The 20,952-nt window shown below is 45.5% G+C and overlaps 1 protein-coding gene across 4 annotated transcripts in view; it reads left to right on the forward strand.

Moving 5' to 3' along the window:
- The first annotated feature begins 766 nt into the window (after positions 1–766).
- The window catches only part of SHANK2 (SH3 and multiple ankyrin repeat domains 2), a 277,448-nt gene continuing 257,262 nt past the window's right edge, over positions 767–20,952 (forward strand). For 2 of the 4 annotated variants that reach the window (XM_074543728.1, XM_014270332.3), the window contains exons 1-2: positions 7,537–7,657; positions 19,326–19,395. The gene's annotated coding sequence lies outside the window, so the exon portion shown is untranslated. Of the gene's footprint in view, positions 1,073–7,536; positions 7,658–19,325; positions 19,396–20,952 lie in introns of those variants that run through there. The other 2 variants (XM_074543726.1, XM_074543727.1) reach the window with 2 other exon arrangements.

Genomic DNA, 20,952 nt, shown 5'->3' on the forward strand with positions numbered 1-20,952 from the left:
TGGCATTATTGATTTAAAGTTCGAGTTCTTTGAGGATAAAAAGAGTCCAAGATATTTTGAGGATGACTTTTTCCCATGGTCCTAACTTTGTTGCATCCACCAAGGATTGTGGTTTTCCCGTCTCCCAGTCCTTCCAGTGCCGGGGCAGAGATCGTAGCTGGGAAGGGGTGTGTGAGATCCAGGGCAAGCCGTGACATCCTGCGGTGCTTTGGGCTGCCCTGCCGAGCCGCGGCTGCCCCTGGAAGCAGCTGCGGGACGGTTCGGAAGATGCGGGGAGCCGGCAGCAGCAACAGCGGCGGAGCAGCCGGAGCGTGCGGGACCCGCACATCCCTGCCCGCATCTCCAGCCGGGATCGCCCCCGGCCCCGCAGCCGTGTCCCCCGCACGCTTGAGTTGAGCCCGGCGCCTTCCATTCCTTGGGAAGCCGGCGTGGCGGGAGAAGTTTCTGTCGGAGCCGCTCGCCCCCAGCAGCCGCAGCAGCGGAGCCTCTGACAGCCGCCCCGTGCAGGATGCGCGGGAAGCTCCCGCCCAGCTGAGCGCGCTCGGGCCGGTCCCGGGGCAGCAGGATTAAAAAAAAGCAAACCAAGAAATGGAGTGTGCGGGCAGCGGCGCTGGCTGAGGGCCGGGCTGTGACTGTCCTCAGCGCCCCGCCGGCCGCGCAGGTACCCCCGGCCCGCGGCGCGGAGCGGGCACGGCCGGGGCGGGGACGCGGCCCTGGGCGGGAGCGGCCGCTGAGGGCGGCGGGCGCAGGGGGCGGCCCGGGCGGCGAGGCGGGCGCTGCCAGGGCGAGCCGGGGGGCGGCTCCCCGGACCGGCCCCCCGGGAAACGCGGCCCCAGCGAGCCAGGGAGAACCGGAGCAGGCGGCGGCGGTAGCGGCGGCTGGTGCCGGGGGCGTCGCGGCGCTGCCCGGTCCGAGGGACCGGCGCTGTGCCCCCCTTGCAGGTGAAGCGGGGCGTGAGGGGAGGGGCGGCGGCCGCGGGACCCCTGAAGGGCTCCCTTGAGCCCCGCGGCGGAGTTTCGGAGGCGCATCCCCAGCCCGCGGCTGAGGCGGGAGGTCCGGCTGATCCTTCCAGGCAAGCGGCGCCTCCTGCCCCGGCTGCCGAGTGGGGATGGGGCGGTGAGGGGATGGGCAGGTGGAAATGAAGGGATGGGCAGGTGGAGATGAAGCGGTGAGGGGATGGGGATGGGGCAGTGAGGAGATGAGGATGGGATGGGGAGGTGGAGATGAAGGGATGGGGATGGGACGGTGAGGGGATGGGGAGGGGTCGTTGAGGGGATGGGGAGGGGTCGGTGAGGGGATGGGATGGGATGGTGGCCGTGAGGGGATGGGGAGGGGTCGGTGAGGGGATGGGATGGGATGGGATGGGATGGGATGGGATGGGATGGGATGGGATGGGATGGGATGGGATGGGATGGGATGGGATGGGATGGGATGGTGGCCGTGAGGGGATGGGGATGGGGAGGGGAGGGGGCGCGGTGAGGCCCGGCCGGGCCGGTGCAGGTGGACCCGGCGCTCACGATGGAGCAGGCTGGAAGCCTGAGGGGGGCACAAGGGCGTCCCGGCTTCTTCACACTGAGGGGAGAAGGCAGGGAATAAGGGAGGATGTGAGGAAGAGAGAGCTGCCCTTATGCTGTTTGTAGGACAGAGCAGCAGGGTGAGGTAGGAGAGGGGAATATGAGTGTGGATAGCAGGAAGGTGCTTCCTAAGGGCTGCCTGCAGTAGTAAAAGCAGAGGAAAATTGAATCAGGCCTTGCTCTTTAAAACAGGAGAAGTCACACAACCTCCCTGCCAGTGACTGAATGCACTGGTGAAAAGATTCTTCTCCCAAAAGTTTTTACATCCTTGCCTTTTTTCTATCTTCCCTTCCTCCCGTAGCCTTGGCTCTGTTTAAGTCCTCTCAGAATAACCTGCCTTGTTGAAGGGACTCTCTGTCAGGGCAGGAAAAAAAAAAGTCTTTGAAAACAAACTATCATTGTTTAAAGCTATTTGTGGATCAAGGTTGTGACTTAACTGTGAAAGAGAATGGCTCTCCCTTGCTTACATTAAAAACACAATAACACATTAAAACAATCAGAATCTGGGTCGGTTACTGGGCTGGAGTGCAATTCAGCAGAGTGAGACCTTAATGCAGGTTTTACAGTACCTCAACTCTCTGGTGAATCAATAAATAATTAGTGGTGGGTCTTTTCTTTTTGTGTGTTATTTGGAGAAATTCTTCAGGCTAGAGGTGGTAATTGATGATACTTTTAATCTCTCCTACTTTCTTCTTGAGGCCTGTGGCTATGATCTTTAAAGTCCTTTTCAATCCAGACCATTCTATAACTCTATGATGCACTGGTTTAGATGTAAGGCAGCAAGAAAAGGGTGAAGTATGGATCCACCCTTTCCAAGTTCCTGTGCTGTTTAAAAGTTGCAGCTACACTCTGTGAGCTGGGGTACCTGCTGGTGAATGTTTGGATTTGTTGCTGGGTGCCGCCACTTGTTCCCAGTCCCAAATCTGATGGCCCACATGATCTTACATCTAGCAGGTATAAGCACTTACATATATCAGGCACTTGCAATAATTTTGTGCAGGCAGGTACAGAAACTACAAACTACAAAGCAGCTTTGGGGTTTCTTCCCTAGCCATAGTGGTTAGCCTGGAAGAGTTAAAGTTGCAAAAAGTAGTAGCTGAATTCAGGTTGGGAAACCAGAAGTGGTGTTACTCCTGCACACCTTTTCTAGGTGTCCTGCTGTAAACTAGAATTCAGAGCCCATGAAAATCCATCTGAGGGAGGGGTCCTGCAGCTCTGGGAAGTGTCTGTCGGAGGAAGGCTGGGAATTGGGGTGCTCCTTCCCCAGCCCTGCCAGGAGTGCTCCAAAGAAAGTGAATTATGCAAGAGACTGCACTGGCTCGATCAAATTTCTGTCTTCAGTTTCCCTGCGAGGGTTGAGTTTCAGCGCTCCTGTTCTGCTGGGGGCTGGAGGAGCGTTCTCAGTGTCAGAGAACTCCGAGTTTCCAGAGAAGCCCCTCAGAGCCCCAGCATGACGTAGGCCTTCCCATCAAACTAGTTTTCCATTAATTAAAAAAGTAGGCACCCTAGATAGCATGAACTCCTCGGTGAGGAGAGTGGAGAGAAGTTATTTATCTTCAGCCTTTTAATCCTTTCCTCTTTGTGACCTTTGCTTATTTCATTTGTGTTAGTTATTCACAGCTCTGGCAGACCTGAAACAGCTTTGCTGAGACCTACAGGAGGATCACTGCTCTATTTTCTAACTTCTCAATCTTGTCCTAATCAAAAATGTAAATACATGCATAATGATTTGCATGTCATTAACTTCCAAAAAACACCCTCATGCTAAAATCAGTGTTTTTTGAAACCCAATTTTCCTGCCTGCCTGAGAAGTTACACCTGGAATTCGCAAACCACCAATTCTGAGAGCATAAACTTTCAGAGAGCATAAGCTTTCAGCACTGCTGTTTGCTTTCTGCTTTGTTTTCTGTTTTCCATTCCATCCAGGGAAGAACAATAAATTAAAAAAATATGTTGATAGTAATTTTTGTAATCGGTTTCTTTCTTCAGTCTTCATACTGAAGGCAGAAATATTCAGTCTTCATACTCAACAGAAAGTTTCAAAATGAAAAATGAGCGAAGTTGGTGTACTGTATACTCACTGTACACTCATTTTGCCGCCACTGAACTCATTGTGATCATTAATGAGCAGAGCATCTAACACATTCCAGAAATTCCAGAGGAGTGTGGATGGGAGCTTGCAGATTTCGAGGAATCCAGGGAAACCGGGAGCAAACAGCGTCCCTTTGAGCCGGGCTGGCAGCGTGGCCGGCCCTGGATTTGGGTTTCCCTGGCACAGAGCTCTGTGTGTGAGCCGGAGGATCCGGCTGGGAGTGTGTGTGTGGAGCAGCGGCACCCGGGACACGGCACGGGCGCTCTGCCAGCCGTGGAAGGAGCGTGGTTTGCGGGATGCCAGGGGCGCTGGGAAGGAGCGTTCCCGGGCTCCGGCGGAGGGGCCGTCGCTGCCGCCTCCCGGGGGCTGAGTGCGCCCGTCTGACGGGGGAGCCGCTGCGCGCTCCAGGATGAGCAGAGGAGGTTGAGTTCCCGTTCCAACCCAGGGCCTGGAATGTGCCTTTGCTGTGCAGGGCTTGCCCAGAACGCGGGGCTTGCTTTAATAGGCTGCCTTCGAGTCAGTGAGTCTGGGAGCCAGCGCAGGGTTACCCTGGATCAGATGCCAGAGCGTGCATGGGCTCTCCCTCTCTGGGAAGGCTTTGGAAACGGGATTAACAGCGGTGCTGCAAACCCCGTGTGCTGTGGATGTGTTACACTGCGGTTACAAGCACCAAATCCCTTGGGAGCAAACAGAAAGTGCCACTGCTATTCAGTGGAGCAGCTTGAACATGTCCCTTCTTTCAGGAAGGAGGGGAAAACAGTGTGCAGCACTGCTGTTGATACAAAAAAAGGATCTAAATAGCAAGATAAAATGTATGGCAGACTGTGGATCAGCTCAGCTTGAAGTTCCTGTGATATTTGAAAAAGCATTTTGGTTTCTATGCAAGGACACAAGCCTGAGATATATTTCACACTCAACACTGCTTCTAATGAATTTTGTGTTAAAAATCAAAGGTGTATGATCTCCCACTTAGAAAAAAACCCCACACAAACAATTTTTTAGAAGCCAGTTAGGACGCTGTGATGAGAAGAAGCAGGAGAGGGCAGTGCACCCGTGCTCACTCCTGGGCATGGGCTCTCCTGCTGTAGCATGTGAGGAATGTGCGTTGTGCTCAGGACACTGGGAGCACCCAGGGGGATCCTGGTCGCTGTGCATGGCTGAGCAATGGGATGCTCAGCGAGGGGGTGCTGAGCTGTGCACTCAGCGCTGTGCCAGCACCACCTCACAGGCACCAGAGACTGTGTCTGCCTCCACAGTTCAGCAAAATAGGCCAGTGGCTCTGCTCCATCCCCAGAGCCAACAGGCACAGCTCCCTCCCACGTGCTGAGCTCGCTCCTCTCCAGAACAGAGCGCAACTGGCCGGGCTGGCTGGGCCCCGAAAAAGCGTGGGACTGACCTGGCTCACTGTCAGAAATGGAGCCTTGAAATTCCTGTATTTGGGTTCTAAACATGGCTGATCTGGGTTTTGGTAGCACCATTACACTTCACCTCATACACCAGCTCTTCACTGCAATTTCACTCACAGTGCATGAGTGCTTTTGTTTAATTAAACTTTACTGAAAAAATATCAGCAGTGACAACATGAGAGAATTGTAATGAGATGCAGTTGGAAATACACTTCTGGGACTAACATCCTGTCAATTACAAACAGAGGATGTTTACTCTGTCTGAGTAAATTTTGAAAGTGAACCTCGGAAAAGCAGTTAGTTAAACTCTGAAGCTGTGAAACCAGCATCTTAAACTTTAAAGTTCAATCACCAGAGTGTAACAGAGAATACATTCAACAGTCATGAATCTGATGTCTTATCAAGATACTTCTCCTTTAATTTGCATTATTGCTTCAATATAAATATTCCAAATCATCCAACCATTCCACTGTAATGAATTTTACCTGTGGATGTGAGAAGAGACTGTGCATCTTGAATAGTTTGAATTCTGCAGATGATATTTTCACATTGCTGTGTCTGGTAGGGAGATCTGTTCCTGGGTCATTTCTCATAGCTGGTGGTAGCAGCTGGAAAGAAGCTCAGCCAGATTACTGAGGGAAAAATGTAGGGGAGGAGAAGGAAGAAAGAGGGCACATGTTAAAGAGAAAGAGAAGTAGAGATGGAAAGAAATGACCAAGAGTTATTCATAAACAGGGATAAAGGGTTTGCAGTGGAAAAGGTAACAAGAGTTAGAAAAAGTCCTTAAACCACCACATATTTAATCCTGCTGGTAAAAGAATCTCTGCTTCTAGTGGAAAACTGATGTCTCTGTTTCCCAATAATGTAACAAATATAAAATGCTTTCCCAAATTTGGCTTTATTCCAAATACAGCCTTTTGGCTTCCTGCATTTCTGATGGAACTGGTGCTCTCTTTCTTCATTAAGCTGAAAAAGTCACAGTCAGTCAATTTTGGCCCTGCAAATCTCTGATATTGCCTTAGGTGTAAAAGATCCTCCCCATCTTGGGTAATATTTTAAAAGTCTTGTCTCAGAATTTTTTACTAAGAAAGTTGGACCTATGTCTTGGTAACTTGAGGTGTCACTGATGGTGTGTTTATATGCCAGCTCCAACATAATTTCTAACCAGAATCTTCGATTAAACAAGGCACACAATGAAAGAATTTGAAATAAGACTTTTCTGGGTACAAGGAGAAGCTTTAGTGATGAGAAAAGCCTGAGCACAGATCCCATGAAACCAATATTAAATGAGGGCTGATGGAAGAAACTGTGATGTGCAGTGGCCTGCTAGTGAATTATGTTGATGTCCCTCATATATTTTGAAAGCAGCTTTTCCAGGGAAAGAGAGTGTCCAGGCTGTGTCACTGGGAACCATGCTGAGTTTTGGTTAAGTCACATTTGGATTAAAATTTGTGTGTACCAACACTTCCATCTCCCTGCTATTTTCAAATGTTTTACTGGCACACATGGAGATGTTTTCCAATTCATCAAAATCCAGTGCACTGAGTTCCTCCAGCACAGAACATTCCCACCTGAGTCTTTCCCAGTCCCACGCTGCAGATGGAGAGGAATGGGACAGCTGCCCCTGCTGGTCACCTCCTCCCCAGATCTGATAGAAAATGAAGTGTATTAAAACCTGTGCCACTTGCCAGCCTCTGGATTACCCCAGGGCACATCCTTACAGCTTAGATACTTCCAGAGAGAGTAAATTCAAACCCAGCAGGTGAGTGGCCAGTGGGAATCCTCCAGCAGGACTTTCAGGCCAGCTGCTTTCCCCTCAGAGCCCCCAGAGCACGGCACTGCTGGAGCAGGCTCAGCACTTGCACCCTTAATTCAGCCTGGCGTGTGCTGATGTCAGTGGCCATTGCTCCTGACAGCAGCTTCTGGAGCACACTCCGAAGGACCCTGGCTGTAGGAAAGCATCCTGGCTTCTGAGATGATCTCTGTCCAATTAGACAACATTCTCCTAGGACAGCACTGGGTGTAGCACACTGCTATGAGTTTTTTTTCTGTGCATTACTTTAATGATGCTGCCATCAGTGCGGTGGACTGGACAATTTCTGTCTTCTCCAGGAAATACTGGGATAGGGTTTTCTGAAGCATGCTACAGCCTGAAAAACATAAGCCACATGATACCAATTCCTACTGCTGCTGCTCACCTACCCTTTGTTACTCCCTTTGGGTCAGACCTGGTAAAGATGAAAAGTTTCAAGTGGAATGGCAGTTTTTTGGTAGACAGGATTGTCTTCCTGTCTGCTTCAGGTTATAAGGATGTAACTCCTATTAGGACAAGCAGGATGTGCCAGCTGTAGGTTCCTGAGGGAAGGAATGGAGCTGTTCTTCTTACTGTCTCTCTGAAATAGGCCTGAAAGCTGCTTGGGAAGTCAGCAGGTCACAGAAATGTAATGCTTTCCCTGCTCTTTGCTTCCAGCCCTGTTCCATCCCCTTGGATCCATTCTGTCCCCACTGGAGCCATCCCACCAGGACAGAGGAGCAGGCTTGGCCTCGTGGATGCCTTCGGAACTGCTCTGCTCGTGGGTACAGAGGTGAGCTCACAGGGGCACAGAGGCTTCTCACAGGGGGAAAAGCCATTTCAGGGCCAGCACTGCATGTCCCTCCTGGCCTGTCATCCCACAGGACTTGTCTCACACCTGTGGGTGCTGGTTTTCCCTGTTTTCTGCAAAACTGAACTGAGCTCACCATTTTTCATGTGTTATAGAGGGCAAACACAAACCACTTTGCCATCAGCATAGCATTTATCTGATAGTAAAGATCACTCTAAGTGAATATTGGAAATGTTATCATGGAGCAGCTTAACTTCTGGTAAATTCTGCTTTTTTTCCTCTGGCTGTTGCACTTGTACAGTCAGTTCTGAAAAGTGTGTCACTGTGAACGCCACTTTGCTTGTCAGTCAAGGAAACTGAACGTGCAGGATAAAGCCAAGTGAAATTTTTATACTTCAGAACCCAGGGAAAGCATTTGAGAAACAAAAGTGTTTATTTTCCCTACTTGGAGGTCCTCAGCTGGTGTCAGCAGCTCTGCTGAAGTTGGTTATTTATGCTAATATTTAGACTTCAAAACTGCAAGTGTTAATGGAGAGAGCTGCCCTTAAACACCACATGGAAGAAAATATGTCAAGGTCCCAAAAAGATTCATACCACAAAAAAGCAATCCAAGGCAGTATTTTGCTTTTCACTTCTTTTTTCTGTTCCCTCCCTATGCTATCCCAATAACACAGTGTTCCTGGTTTTTCTCCTGAGGAGAGTGATGTTTCCCACACAGCTGTGTGGTGTCAGTGCAGTGCCTGATGTCCCATGGAGCTGGATCGTGGGGCTCTGCTTCTTTGTTTTCCAGGGGATTGGATTTTTAATCCCAAATATTTGTGTATCACAGTGTTGGTGACTGGTAGCTTATGCACTTCCCCTTCTATAGAGGATGTGATCTTCATTTTTAATGAGTTCCTAAAATAAACACCTTCTTATGTTTCACAGCACAAAAGAGAAAAAGGAGCCTTTTTCAAAGCTTCACTCAAAACTTAAACATTTCCTTGAAATTTTCTCTCCTGTGGTAATCCACCTGTTTGATATGACTTTCTCTTTTGTCAACAAAGCTGGGCTAAAACTTTGAGGATGACTCTGAAACTTTCCTCCCATGAGACTTCAGTTTGACAAAGAAAGTACAAAACTTCACAAAATTAAACTCATCAAATTATGTATTGCTCCCTTTTTTGCAAAGCTTCCTTACTTGCCAAACCAGATAGGGTAAAATACTGTGGAAATTATACTGAATGCAGCAGTTTGTCTCAGTTTAGGAGAAAATGCATGTTGAATTTTTTGGATACAGTTTGCTCATGCTCATGACTTCTATTCAGTGTGGCAGATATTGTATAGTACAAAATGACATGTGCAGTAGTATATTCATTTAATTGATATTTATTGATACTAAGAGTCTATAATTTTTAACTTAAACTGAAAATAATATCCTACTGAGATCTTCAGATATCAGCATTTCCTTGCTGGTCAGCTGGAAGTGTGAAATGGTCCTGTGAAGTGTAATCTAAATAAAAACTTTTCATAATTTATACTCCAGATCAGTGTAATCATTAACCCAAGCCTTGCTCCACAATGGTGCTGCAATTGCTGTTTTCATTTGTTTCCTTCCTAACCCTCTGAGCACGTAGCTACAGCTGAATTGTTTATGAAATTGCTGTTCTGTATTTCAGCTTCTCTCCAGTCTTTTAGCTTTTCAGTTTGAAATCTGGATTTATTTAATTTTTATTTTTTTCCTTTTTTTTTTTGTAAACAGTCTATTCTATTGCAATCTCTCAGTAAGTAACTATTTATGATAAAGTTTATTATGGCAAAAAAATATTTAAGTTAGGCTTTAGTTTGTCACATCCACAGTGTTGACATGCACTTTTTCCAAGGAAAAAAGCCCAACCCACTTCAACTGCTGTGTATAAAGCAGTTTATAAAGTGCAGTCAATATGAGTGAAAATTGTTCAGTTTTTTAATTTTTTAAAGCCCATATTGGATTAGTACCTGATGCTTAAGTAAAGACTTTCCTTAAAGTCTTATTTGACTTATTAAGGCTTTTGCATTAAAGTTATATTTGCCCTATATAGGGCAAATATGCTGCAATATCATGAAGGTGGTGGATTAAGTTGGGAACCATTGTTCATTGAGCTCTGCACCATGAGAGATGTAAGCTGGAATTTGTAGTTGAAATTTGGGTTTAAAATTTGGTTTAGAATGGATAAAGGACATTTTTGCATGGTGGATGTTGTACTGTGTGGGCTTTGCAGAATGGGACTACAAAGACAAAGCTTTTAATAAGGGTACAGCACAAAGAGATTCCCACTGCTGCTGTCTGAGCAGGACTGGGGTAAGCCCAGAGCTCTGTGCACCTGAGTGCTGCTGAACTGGAGAGTGTGTCCTCCTCAGCCTTGCTCTTCTCTGCTCACTGTGGGAACAAAAACCTCAGCAAAGCACTGCCAGCACAAATGGTACTGGGATGCTCTTAGAAATTGGGTTTTATTTGGGGAAAATAAAAAGAGAAATTGATTTTTTTTATTTTTCTCTGCATGAAATGATGTCTCAATTGTAGGCACACAGTTTGTGGGAACTGCAAGGGGGGCTGTGGCTGTCTCATCCCCAGTGGCACAGCTGTGAGCAGCAGGTGAGCAGCACTGACAGCAATGGGCCAGGGAGTGCCCAGGGGCACTGAGCAGCCCCAAAGGGAGCAGAGGGCACACAGGGGCAGGGCATCAACAGGGGGGATGAAAGGCTGGGCTAAAGAACAGGAAGGGCAGACCCCTGCAGCCTTCACAGGTGAGAGGATGTTACTCTGGATGGGCAGACCTGGAGCCTTCTGCTGTGGTGAGGTGTTACTCTGCATGGGCAGATGTTTAAAGCCTTCTGAAATTGTGTGGTGACACTTGGTGTATTGTGGCCATCTCGACCACGACATAGGCTGTGAAATCTTGATGGATACCAGGTTTTCAGAGCTTGTAGGAACTCCAAAAATTAACCTCAGTGCGTTATGGGGAAACTTGGTAAGCTCTTAATTGGAAGTATTACTTCTCAGGTGGGACTCCTGCTGATAAGGTTGTGTTCTCATCTGTTCAAAATATTGTTTGCAAATAGAAGGATAATGAGCAGGGATATCCAATTTGCTAATTGTGCTGCTAATAGGCTATTAACAGCTGCTCCTGTTTGCACTAAGTGATGGCACTTGTTTCAGGTTGCTTCCTATTGTGTTTAGCAGCATTAATGAGGCACACAAGGTGCTTGTGTGATTTGTCCTCTGAAGGATCTCCCACTTTGTCTGGGGCTGGTAATGCCATCGTGTTCCTGATGCCAGTAAGAAAAATATAAGGATATGGCTGGTTGGAGCTGTGGTGCCCTGGAGATGCAGCCACTCACACCACACTGCTGTCCAGGCAGGAAAAGAGTAGGGCCAGGGCCTGAGTTTCACATATTTACATAATGACTTAATGTCTTTGACTTTGTTCTTTATTTGTTCCCCAATATCCCAGTTATTCCTGTGAATGCAGCATGGCAAACTGACTCTTGCACAACTCTGTCTTTCTGGATTGGGAATAATCAGCTCCATTTTCAATGCTGTGTGTTTGGAATTGGTTTTGCCCAATTCACTTCATATGACACTTTATGTTAATCAGCTTTCTATTCAAATTGCCTTTTCCTTGCCCAGTCATCTCTCTCCTGCTGCTCCCTGTTGCCAGCTTCTCTCCTCCCTTCAGATTTCTCACTAACCTTGTTGGAAGTTGAGCTGGAAATGCTCAGAGAGCGATGTCAGTTTTGCTATTTGCTGCAGTTCCACAGACAGCTCCTGGTTCCTTCCCTGTAGGACCCAGAGCTGTTCTTTGGAGGAAGAGCACTCCTTGGAATCCCCCAGGATGGTCAGCCTACTGAGATCTTACTCTGGATTATTGCCAGTAATGGCTTTTGCAGCTATTCTGTGCTCCCTGCTGTTCTTTCTTTCTTTCACATAACCAGGAAAGCATTCTTTGTCACCTGGAGATTAAAGAATTGCTAATGGAAGCCTTATTCATCTTTTAGCAAATGAGTGTTCATGTATTTCACACACACAGTTGTGCTCTTTGAAGTCCTGCAGGGACTTTCTCTCTTTTTTTTCCTGTGGTGCATCTTGTAATTGTGTCTCAGGTCAGGGTGACACGGTGCACATTAGTTTTGCTTTGTTCCTGACAGACACACACCTTGTGCTTTCTGGGTGAGGAAGGGAAGGGCTGTTTCTCTCTGAGGTTGCATTTGAATAGAACCACTCTGTTTCTCAAGGTAATGATTGCTCAGAGGCTGCTGCTACCCCATGTATATTGAATATTTGAATTCACTTAGCAGGCTGTGTGGCCATTTATTACTTAGGGGTGTATTCACATTTATTTTTTCATTGTGGAAGGTCAGTTCTCCATACAGCAATCTCCACGTTTGTATAGCTGCTCTGTAATAGCTGAGTGACTTTTTATAGGTGTGTGTGACTTCTTTAATACCTTAATTTTGGGGCATCAATTTTCTTAGTATTGTATTATTTCATAGTTTTTATGGGCTTAAACAAACAACTTTGTGGCTAACAAAACTAAGTCACAAGGGCAAGACTGACTAACCTGTACCAGGGCAGGGAACAAACTGAATAGAAGAAACACATGACTAAAGACAGAGTGACCCATGTTTGAAAGTGAGAGAAAAATGTACTTTGTGTTTACACTCTGTGTCCTCTAGGCAGTGCCAAGTTTGTGCAAATGGAAGACCTTAAATTACATTGATACAGTGAGTGGGGATCCAGGGCTAAATAAACCCCCTGTGGAAAGAATAGGTGGTGTTCTGTGCAGTAGATCCTTACTGGAAAATCCAAACTAATAAATGGATGCCTGGCAGAACTCTGCTGCACTATGTTATGTGAGCAAGGAGTTTCTATCTGTGGCTTGGATGCTCTGCTGCTATTGGGAAATGACCTTTCACTCTGTGGGGATTCAGAGGAGGGACATTGTTCTTCACTTCTCCCCAGAGCCCAGGGCAGCAGACCTTCAGTTCAGCACCCAGAGCCACAGGGCAGGGCTGGCACACTGGTGCCACGCTCATCTGCCAGCACTTGGGATGTGACAGCAGCGTGGGTGCCACTCGCAGGGGACTGTGCCCAGTGAGGGGCAGCTGGTGTGACACAGCCGTGGCTCGCAGCTCCTCCGCTGGAGACAGCTGGAGTCAAGCATTGTGTACATCAAATGTCAGGAACTGCCTTCCTGGGGGTTTCTTTTCCAGCTGTAATTCTCCTGTAATGAGCATTTCAGTGTGTTTTCAGCAAAAGTAAATCAGTGTTGCATAATTTGCTTGATTGGCATGGGTTTTATTGGTCCAGCTTGAGCACTCCGTTGAGATTTGTGTACATCTGCCAGTTTCATTCTCTTTTCTCCCATCCCTTTATTTGCCTGGGAGCACTGGCTTCCCTGGGTTGTTAAGGAGACTCAGCATTTATACCTGGTTGTTTTAAACCAAGATTGTTAGCTTAATGAATTACTTGCATGTGGCTGTCCAAAATGCTGATGAATTTCTGAGTTGTGGAGCCCTTTGTATTATTCCATTTGTTGTGCTTCCAGTTTCCTTGAAGCTTGGTTGTTTCTATTGAGGGAAAGAAGAGAATCCTGGCTCAATTTGGACTGGATAAGGGGGTCCATGTCCAGATCTTGTTGATCTGGGAGAAACTTAACAAGCTGTATTTTGACAAGTAACTTACACAATTTTTAAGATGTTTGTGGTTTTTCCCTTTTTTATTTGTTTTGATTATAATTTTCTCCATGGAGAGCTCATGCACCATCAGCTTAATTAGTTCTGATGAATTTCTTGAGATCACACTGCTGCAGCTCTTAACCTTTGTGGCTTGTTATGTACATGGTGGTTTCCTTGCTAGACCTTCACCAAATTTTAGATTACCATGGATGTTTTCTTTATTATTGAGATGACTACTGTAGTAGTTTCAGTAAGAACAGTTTAATCTTCCTGGAGAGATTGAGGTACTTACTTGGAAATTATTCAGAATATTGCACTTTGAAGTGCAATATATTGCACTTTAGCTTGCATTTCTTTTCCACTTAAGTACTGCTAGTGATACAAACAGGTTTTTAACCCAATACCCCCTAAATGAGCAATTCTGTCCACTTTCACCAACCTGAATGTGTTGCCAAGAAACTGAGCAGGATGGGGCTGGGTTGACCTGAGTGTTTCAGTGGAGTTTCAGTGCAGCAAGACCTGGCAGCTGAATAATTCATTTGTGAGCAGGACACCGGGGCTGTCCTTGCACAGGTCGGTCACGATGCTGGGCTCCCTCTCATTACTCCATCTTTCATCTCTCTCCACTTAGCATAGCTCAGCCAGCAAAGTTAATAGATTCCCATCTTTCACTGAAATTCCAGTCTTGAAGGGGATGATAAAGAAGCAGAGGCTGCAGCTGCCCTCGGTGATTTGTGATTTATAGCTGAGGGGAGAGATCTCCCTCCTGTTGTAACAACAGTGACAAGTGTTGCCACAATGCAGCAGTGATTGTTTAGATGGGACATGTAAATAAAACAGAGCCATCTGGACTGCTAAAAACACAGCAAACACACAATTCTGTGACTGGGACTGAATTCAGGCTGTTTCTCCCTTTTAGGTAATCAGAACCTGTGGGCTTCATTCACTTTGTGGAAGTATTTTTTTTTTGTTTTGGTCATCAGCTGTTAACCCTAGGAAGGTGCTGAAGTCTAAAAAACCAGTAGCCTGCCTTTTTTTGATACATACAATTAACAGGTTTTCCTTTGAGCTAAGGCTCAGCATCCACTTTTAGTGTAGGTAGGACATGGGTACAAGTTTTCCTATGTATCTGGGTTTCAAAGTTCTCCACTATCTCATAGAATAAAAGACCAGAAAATGTTCAGTGCAAAATTTCGGATTGAATTCATTGAGTTGGACAGAGCTGAGGAGCTACATGAAAAATTACATCTGAGGTGAGCACCTTCTGGCTCTTTGGAGAGCTTATATTATTTAGCAGTTATCAGGGGTTTTTGCAGTATTTGGGAAATGAAAGAATTATGAGCCATGAACTGAGGGCACATTTTTCTTTCATCACTGATTGCTGATAATTTGCAGTAGTCCATACTCCTTTAAATATATTGCTATTTTATATTTAGATAAGCATAGGAAGGAGGGATTTTTCTTTCCATATTGGAAATGGATTTTTAACCTACTCTGATCAGACAGCCAAAATGCAGGATCTGATGCTAGACTTTTCTGGAATTATATTATTCTTTACATGTTGTGGCTTTAAGTGCCTTCAAAGAAGTAATATCTGGGAGCTTCTTTCTCTTTAATATATATGAAATTAGCAGTGCATGTTTATATTGTTGGGACTTGGACAGGAATTACATTTTGGTATTTAGTTTTTTGCTGCTAGCCTGAACTTGCTGCCATAAACAGTGAATAATCTGAAGGCACAAAGCATCTGGTGTTTCTGAAGATCATTCTTTGCTGCCACACACTATACAAGCATTTAGGCCATTATGTTTAGGCTGCTGAGGAAAAAAAGTTTAGTGGAGCATAGAAAAAACACCAAAGAGAGACACTAATATGTGAGTTCATTCCAGCAAGTGTTTGAGCAGCTGTAGACTTCATATTTAGTTCTGAAAAAGTCCATGTGGAATTCTGTTCAGAATTTTAAATATGTGCCCAAATATGGTGTCTCCTGATGAAGAAAATTACTATTTTTCCACTTCTTTGCACAGTTTTCCTGATTCTGTTCACATTTCCACCTCATGACCAGGTTTTGTTTGCACTGGCTTTACATAATGGCAGGATTAGCTGAGAGTAGCCTCCCAAAATCTCAGGTAGCTCTTCCCTTGCTACACTCATTTTTCAGCTCATTGCCTCCTTCTTTGCTGAGCTGGAATCAAATCAGGTTTAGTTATTGCATCTCTCCCAGGCAGGATTTGAATCCATCATGTGCTGGGAGACACAAGCCTTGCTCTTAGTGCTTCCCTCAGTATTTGAGCTCTCAATTTAACTTGGGGGGAAAAGTGGGGAATTCAGTGTGTGTGAGTTTGGGGTCTATTAGTGCTAAAGACATCTGGGAGTTTCTGAGAATTGCTAAACTAATGGACTGCCTGCAGCCTGATAGTGCAGAGTACCTTCAGCTCCCTGTGAATTCCATGAGTTTCCTCTTAAAGCAGCAGCCAGGGCTTCCATGCAGCACAACTGGCCTGCTTCAGCAGGGTTTTAACTAAAATGGATGGTGTCAAGTGTTCTGTAGTCAAATGAACTCTACTGGTATTCACATTCCTAGGTAACAGGTTATAAATTACCTTTGATTTCAGAGGCTGCTAGGAAAAACATGAGCCTGTGTGCCACTAAGAGGGCTCTCAAGGTGGATGACGTTTTTATGTACCTGACAACAGAGAGAACAGGATGCTGTGAGTGTTTGTGTTCAGAAAAGTCAGGGTTAAATGAATGATGTGTGCCATTTGAAGTTGTGTTAATTTAGGCATGCTCATCCTGTCAATGAATGCTCCCTAGTGCTTCATTTTTGAGTGTTTCAGTGTATCCCCTTTCTGTGCCATCCTTATAAATTATCAGGGATGGCTGTTTCTCTGTGGCTGTGCAGGCATCTGTGCAGATAAGCTGGCTGGTCAGCTGGGAGCCAGCTCAGAAACAGAACCTGGGAATTTTCTGGCCATGGAAGAGAATTAAGAAATTGGACAGAAATATCCACTTGAGGTTGCTGATGGGCTGTATGGTTTTTGTGGACTTGTTTGTGTGAGCCAGAAGGAATGCATGCTTGTAGTTGAATTTATTTTTGGTTAGTAACTTTTACTTTCCCAGGTGTGCACCTGGGCCTAGAGAAACACCCCCAGACAAGGTTACCTTCCTGCTTGGGGATTCTTTAAACTGTGAAAAAAGGAATGGGAAAATCTTGATGTTTTCATTCTGCTTGCTAAAATTCACACACTTTTTGGAATGTTTTCTTGTTTTGCCAGACCTGGGGGAAGGTTTGCCCTCTGTCAGATCTTTTGGGAGTGTTTTCTCTGCAGCACAGTGGCACAGCAAGGGCTTTCCTCCAGCAGTGGCAGCAGCTGGGCTTGGGAGGCAACATCCCAGCTGATTTGCCTGGGGGGGAAGAGCAGGGAGAAGGAGCTGAGGAGGAGGCCTATAAATACTGCATGGCTGCAGCTCTGCTGCTCCCTGAACCGAGTTACCACTGCTACAGTGCACTCTGCAAAAATGTCACATCCCTTCAGTGCTCAGCACTGAGTCGGGTGGAAATCAAACTGCACCGTTTGTTTGGGGTGGCTTGGAGTCACCCTGGCATTTTAGAGATGGATTTGATCAGGAAAGTGGCTTGTGTGACTGTGCTGTCAGCCTTTCCTCCCTTCCTTATCCATCTCCTGCCACTTTCCAATGGCTCTGGAATTTACTGCTCAACTTCAGTCAAAGTTTTTAAAGGATCAGAAATCCCAGAAGGTGTTACATTCCTACAAACATGTTGGAAATGGGTGCTTAGGTGTAGGAGAGGCCCCCCAGTGGAGCTCCTACAGAGGGAAAAGCACCTTGCCTGTCATGGTGGGTGTTTTTCCAGGGGAGTGAGCCTGTGCATGGCCCTGCTCTCTTGCCCAGCCACACATGGAAGTGATGTCTGGAAGGGAATTCTCCTCTAGGGGGAAGTGCTGGGGATGTGCAGTAATTGAGACTTTCACAGCATAGAGATTTATTTAGGGATGCACTGGGGGTTCTGAGACAACGAGGAGCTTATGCTCCACTGATCCTGTGCTTGAGGAGAGGGAAAAGCAGGATCTGGGAGGGGACTTGGTTTTTGTCTACCTGTGGGTGTTAAGAGAATCTTATTGCAGAAATAGCAGAGAGGACAGTTGCTCACTGTTCCAGTGTCAGTGCCTTTCTCCACGGTGTAACATACCCAGTCTCATCAAGAAGTCAGGATTGGCACAATTTATTTTCATTTTCCTGTGAATTTGTAGTAGATGTATACTCTTATTTAAAGAGCTTTCCCCATCTCTTGGCAAGCCATGGGTTTACAAGCTGATCTGCTTATCCTTAGGGTTAGCTCTGGAGAGCACAGTGAGAAACAAGTCAGCATCCAAAATGCAAAGTGGAACCACGCTGCTGGATAAGAGGAGTTTGGCCTCCACACAGAACCAGCTTCTGGCATTCCCCTCTCTTCCACAATCAAGTGCAAGCTGTTGCTGTGCTCTTACCTTTATTCAGTCTGACCAGATGTAAATCTTTCCTAAAGGCAACAGAGCCTGGTCTTGGAATATGTTGAGCGTTTGAGAGCAGTTTTGGAAAGTTTTCTCTCTGATACATGCAATCCCAGGCTATTCTTCCTCTCTCTGATCCCTTTAGAAAATGAAAGCTGGTGTGCATAAAAGAGAGAGTTCAAAAGTAGAAGCAGTTCATCCCATCTCAGATTAAAAAACCGGTTAGGTCAGTTTATTTTGGTTTCTTTTCAAGTGCCGACTTCTTTCCTTGCCTTGTTTTTGCCTTGTGAGAAACAGCTGCTGAACTTTTTTACCAACCTTTCCTGTAGCCCCTGTGGTCATGGAAATCACATTTTTATTTCCCACCCTAAAAATGCAAAACCTACCAGGCTTAATCTCAAACACAGCTGACACTGGTACAAATACAGTAATTCAGTGTGGGAAATGTCCTTTAATAGTTCCTTTTGTTGCTGCTGAAAGAGCAGAATCACACAGCTGCTGGAGACAGATATGCAAGTATTTTCTTCCTACTCAGAACATTTTAGATAGGAATGTTTGTTTTTAGTGAACTGTGTCAAAGTCTAAATTTAAAATAAAGAATGGGCTTAAATACACTGAAAGTATAATAATTCAGCAGTATTTTCTGATGGAGAACCATACAGCAAAGTACAACAAATAGTAGAGTTAGTCAAACTTTCTGTTGCAGTGGGAATACCTGGGTTTCCTCTTCCATTTAGATCTGTAAGAAGAGGAAAATAAAATACGTTAACAGGAAAGAATTTTGTTTAGCATGATCTTCTAACCATCAATGAAGGCAGTCATGCACACTTGGGAGCACAGCTGGATATGGATATTGGATGCATGCTGTGCCCAGGGCTGGACTGGGATGCTCAGCACATTTGGGGAATCCCCTTGGGGGCCTGCAGAGAGCAGACCCAAATTTCAGGGTCTCAGGTGGACTTGGGGAGGCAAAACCCAGCATTTTGCTGCTTGTACTTGGGCTGTTCAGCAGATGCACATTCCTGGGATGCTCAGAGCTTTGGCAAGACTTAAATCAAGGAAGATGTTTGTGGGGAACAGCAGAGCAGCACCTTTCACCTTCTGTCAGATCTGGCCTGAAATGTCTTTCTTAATAACCAGAAGAGCCTATTTTTGTCTCAGTGCTGACTTCATGAGCCAGAGGCACTCTGGAGTGAGTGAAGCCATGGCAGGCTCTGCCCCTGCAAAGCTATGCATAATATTTATATTACAGTATGAGGAGTACTTTGGGAATTTGCAATGTAGTAAAATTCCTCTCTCCTTTTCCTATCAAAATCTCCTTTGTGGTAAAAGGAAATCTCCTTCAGCATTTCTGCTTTATAACATTTAAATAAGGTGGCCATTTGGTCACTTAATTTCTTTCTTCAGCTATAAATCTTTATATCTTTCTGTGTTTTATTCAGGAATCTGAGATGAAAGAGAACTAGATTCTGATGATCATCTTGTCACTGTTGCTGTCACCTGTGTTGACAGGTAAGTGTGCCAAGGTGGTTTTGAAGACAAAATGTTTGAATTATTTGTGTCACATGGGCAAAGCTGCAGTTACAGCCCAGGACTCACCTGTGGGTTGTGCTGGATGCTGCAGAGGTGAGTTTTTCAACTAACAAGTGGCCAAAAATGCTTCCAAATCGTTCTTGATCTCCAGAAATAAAATTGTTCCTCCTTCTGCTTTATGGTGGTTGGTGGGTTACAAAAATGATCTCAGAGCAGAGGAATTTGCAGTTGAACTGCAGCCTGGAGTGAAGATGGCTGAGAGGTCTGGTTGACTTTTGTCCTCCTCCTCCCCAAAGTACCTGAAACATGAACTAGCAGATGGATGAAGTTATCATAGTTCTTTGTTAGATGTGACACCCACCCTGTTTTCATCTAGGGGTAATTTATTAATGGGGTCCATGCAAATTTGCAGAGGATGTTAGGACTGAATGAAGAATTTCTTGGATTTTGTACAGATAGGTGAGAACTGATGGACTTGAGCCTCTCGTGATACAGCACAATCATATTTCTTTTATCTCTCTTACCTTACCTAAATGCTGCATTTTCAATCTTTCCTATTAATAAAGACTTCAAGTCCCTACATTTGTTATAAATGTCTTTATCTTTGCTTTTCTGATTCTTTCAAAACACAGTCCCAAAAGTTTTGGCAGCACTCTGGAGACGACTGAGAACTTCTTATGAGAACAATTTCTTGAAGTAACATAACTTTCTTGACTTCCATTTCAATCATTACAATATAAATTGAAACATGAAATTCAGAGATCAGAAAACTAGAACAAAAAGGACACTGATTGAAACTTAGGTTTCCTTTTGGTGAAGCATGATGCTTCTGTATGATCTGAAAACTAAAGAACTCATTTTCTCTGTGATAAGAGGAACTGAAGGTGCCTTTTTTTTTGCACTGGCTGCTACAGGTGTCTGTGTCATTGTGCATTTATGAACACAGATCAAGGTCTGGATGGTGAGTCCTAACAGTGCCTTGGGATGAGCACTGGAAGGAGAATGAAAATACAAAAATTATGTGAAATGTGTCAGGTGGGTTGCTGTAAATTGTGTGGTGACATGAAGCAGTGTAATTTGGATCACTAGTATGTAAAAATGGAAAACGAGGAAGATTTTAAAAATGTGTGTGCTTCAAAGCTCAGCCTAATGAATTTCTAGCTTATCAGGGCATTTAATAATTGACTGTTTGCTTCTGTGGTAGGGCCCCTATCAAAGAAGCACACCAACCTAAAGAGAGGGGTGCAGAAACAGGTGTGCAAATTTGGATTTTAGCTGTTGTGTTTGACAGTGTGTTGAGTTGATGGGAATAACTGTTCCATTGGCTGAAATGTTACAGTTTGCAGGGACACCTTCCACTATCCCTGGGTGCTCCAAGCCCTGTACAACCTGGCCTTGGACACTTCCAGGCATCCAAGGGCAGCCACAGCTTCTCTGGGCACCCTGTGCCAGGGCCTCACCAGCTCCTGAGTAAAGAATTTCTTCCTGATCTGAATCTCCTGTCTTTCAGTTTAAAGCCATTCCTCCTTGTCCTGC

The sequence above is a fragment of the Zonotrichia albicollis genome, chromosome 6, assembly GCF_047830755.1.
Source record: "Zonotrichia albicollis isolate bZonAlb1 chromosome 6, bZonAlb1.hap1, whole genome shotgun sequence".
NCBI classification, from domain to species: Eukaryota; Metazoa; Chordata; class Aves; order Passeriformes; family Passerellidae; genus Zonotrichia; species Zonotrichia albicollis.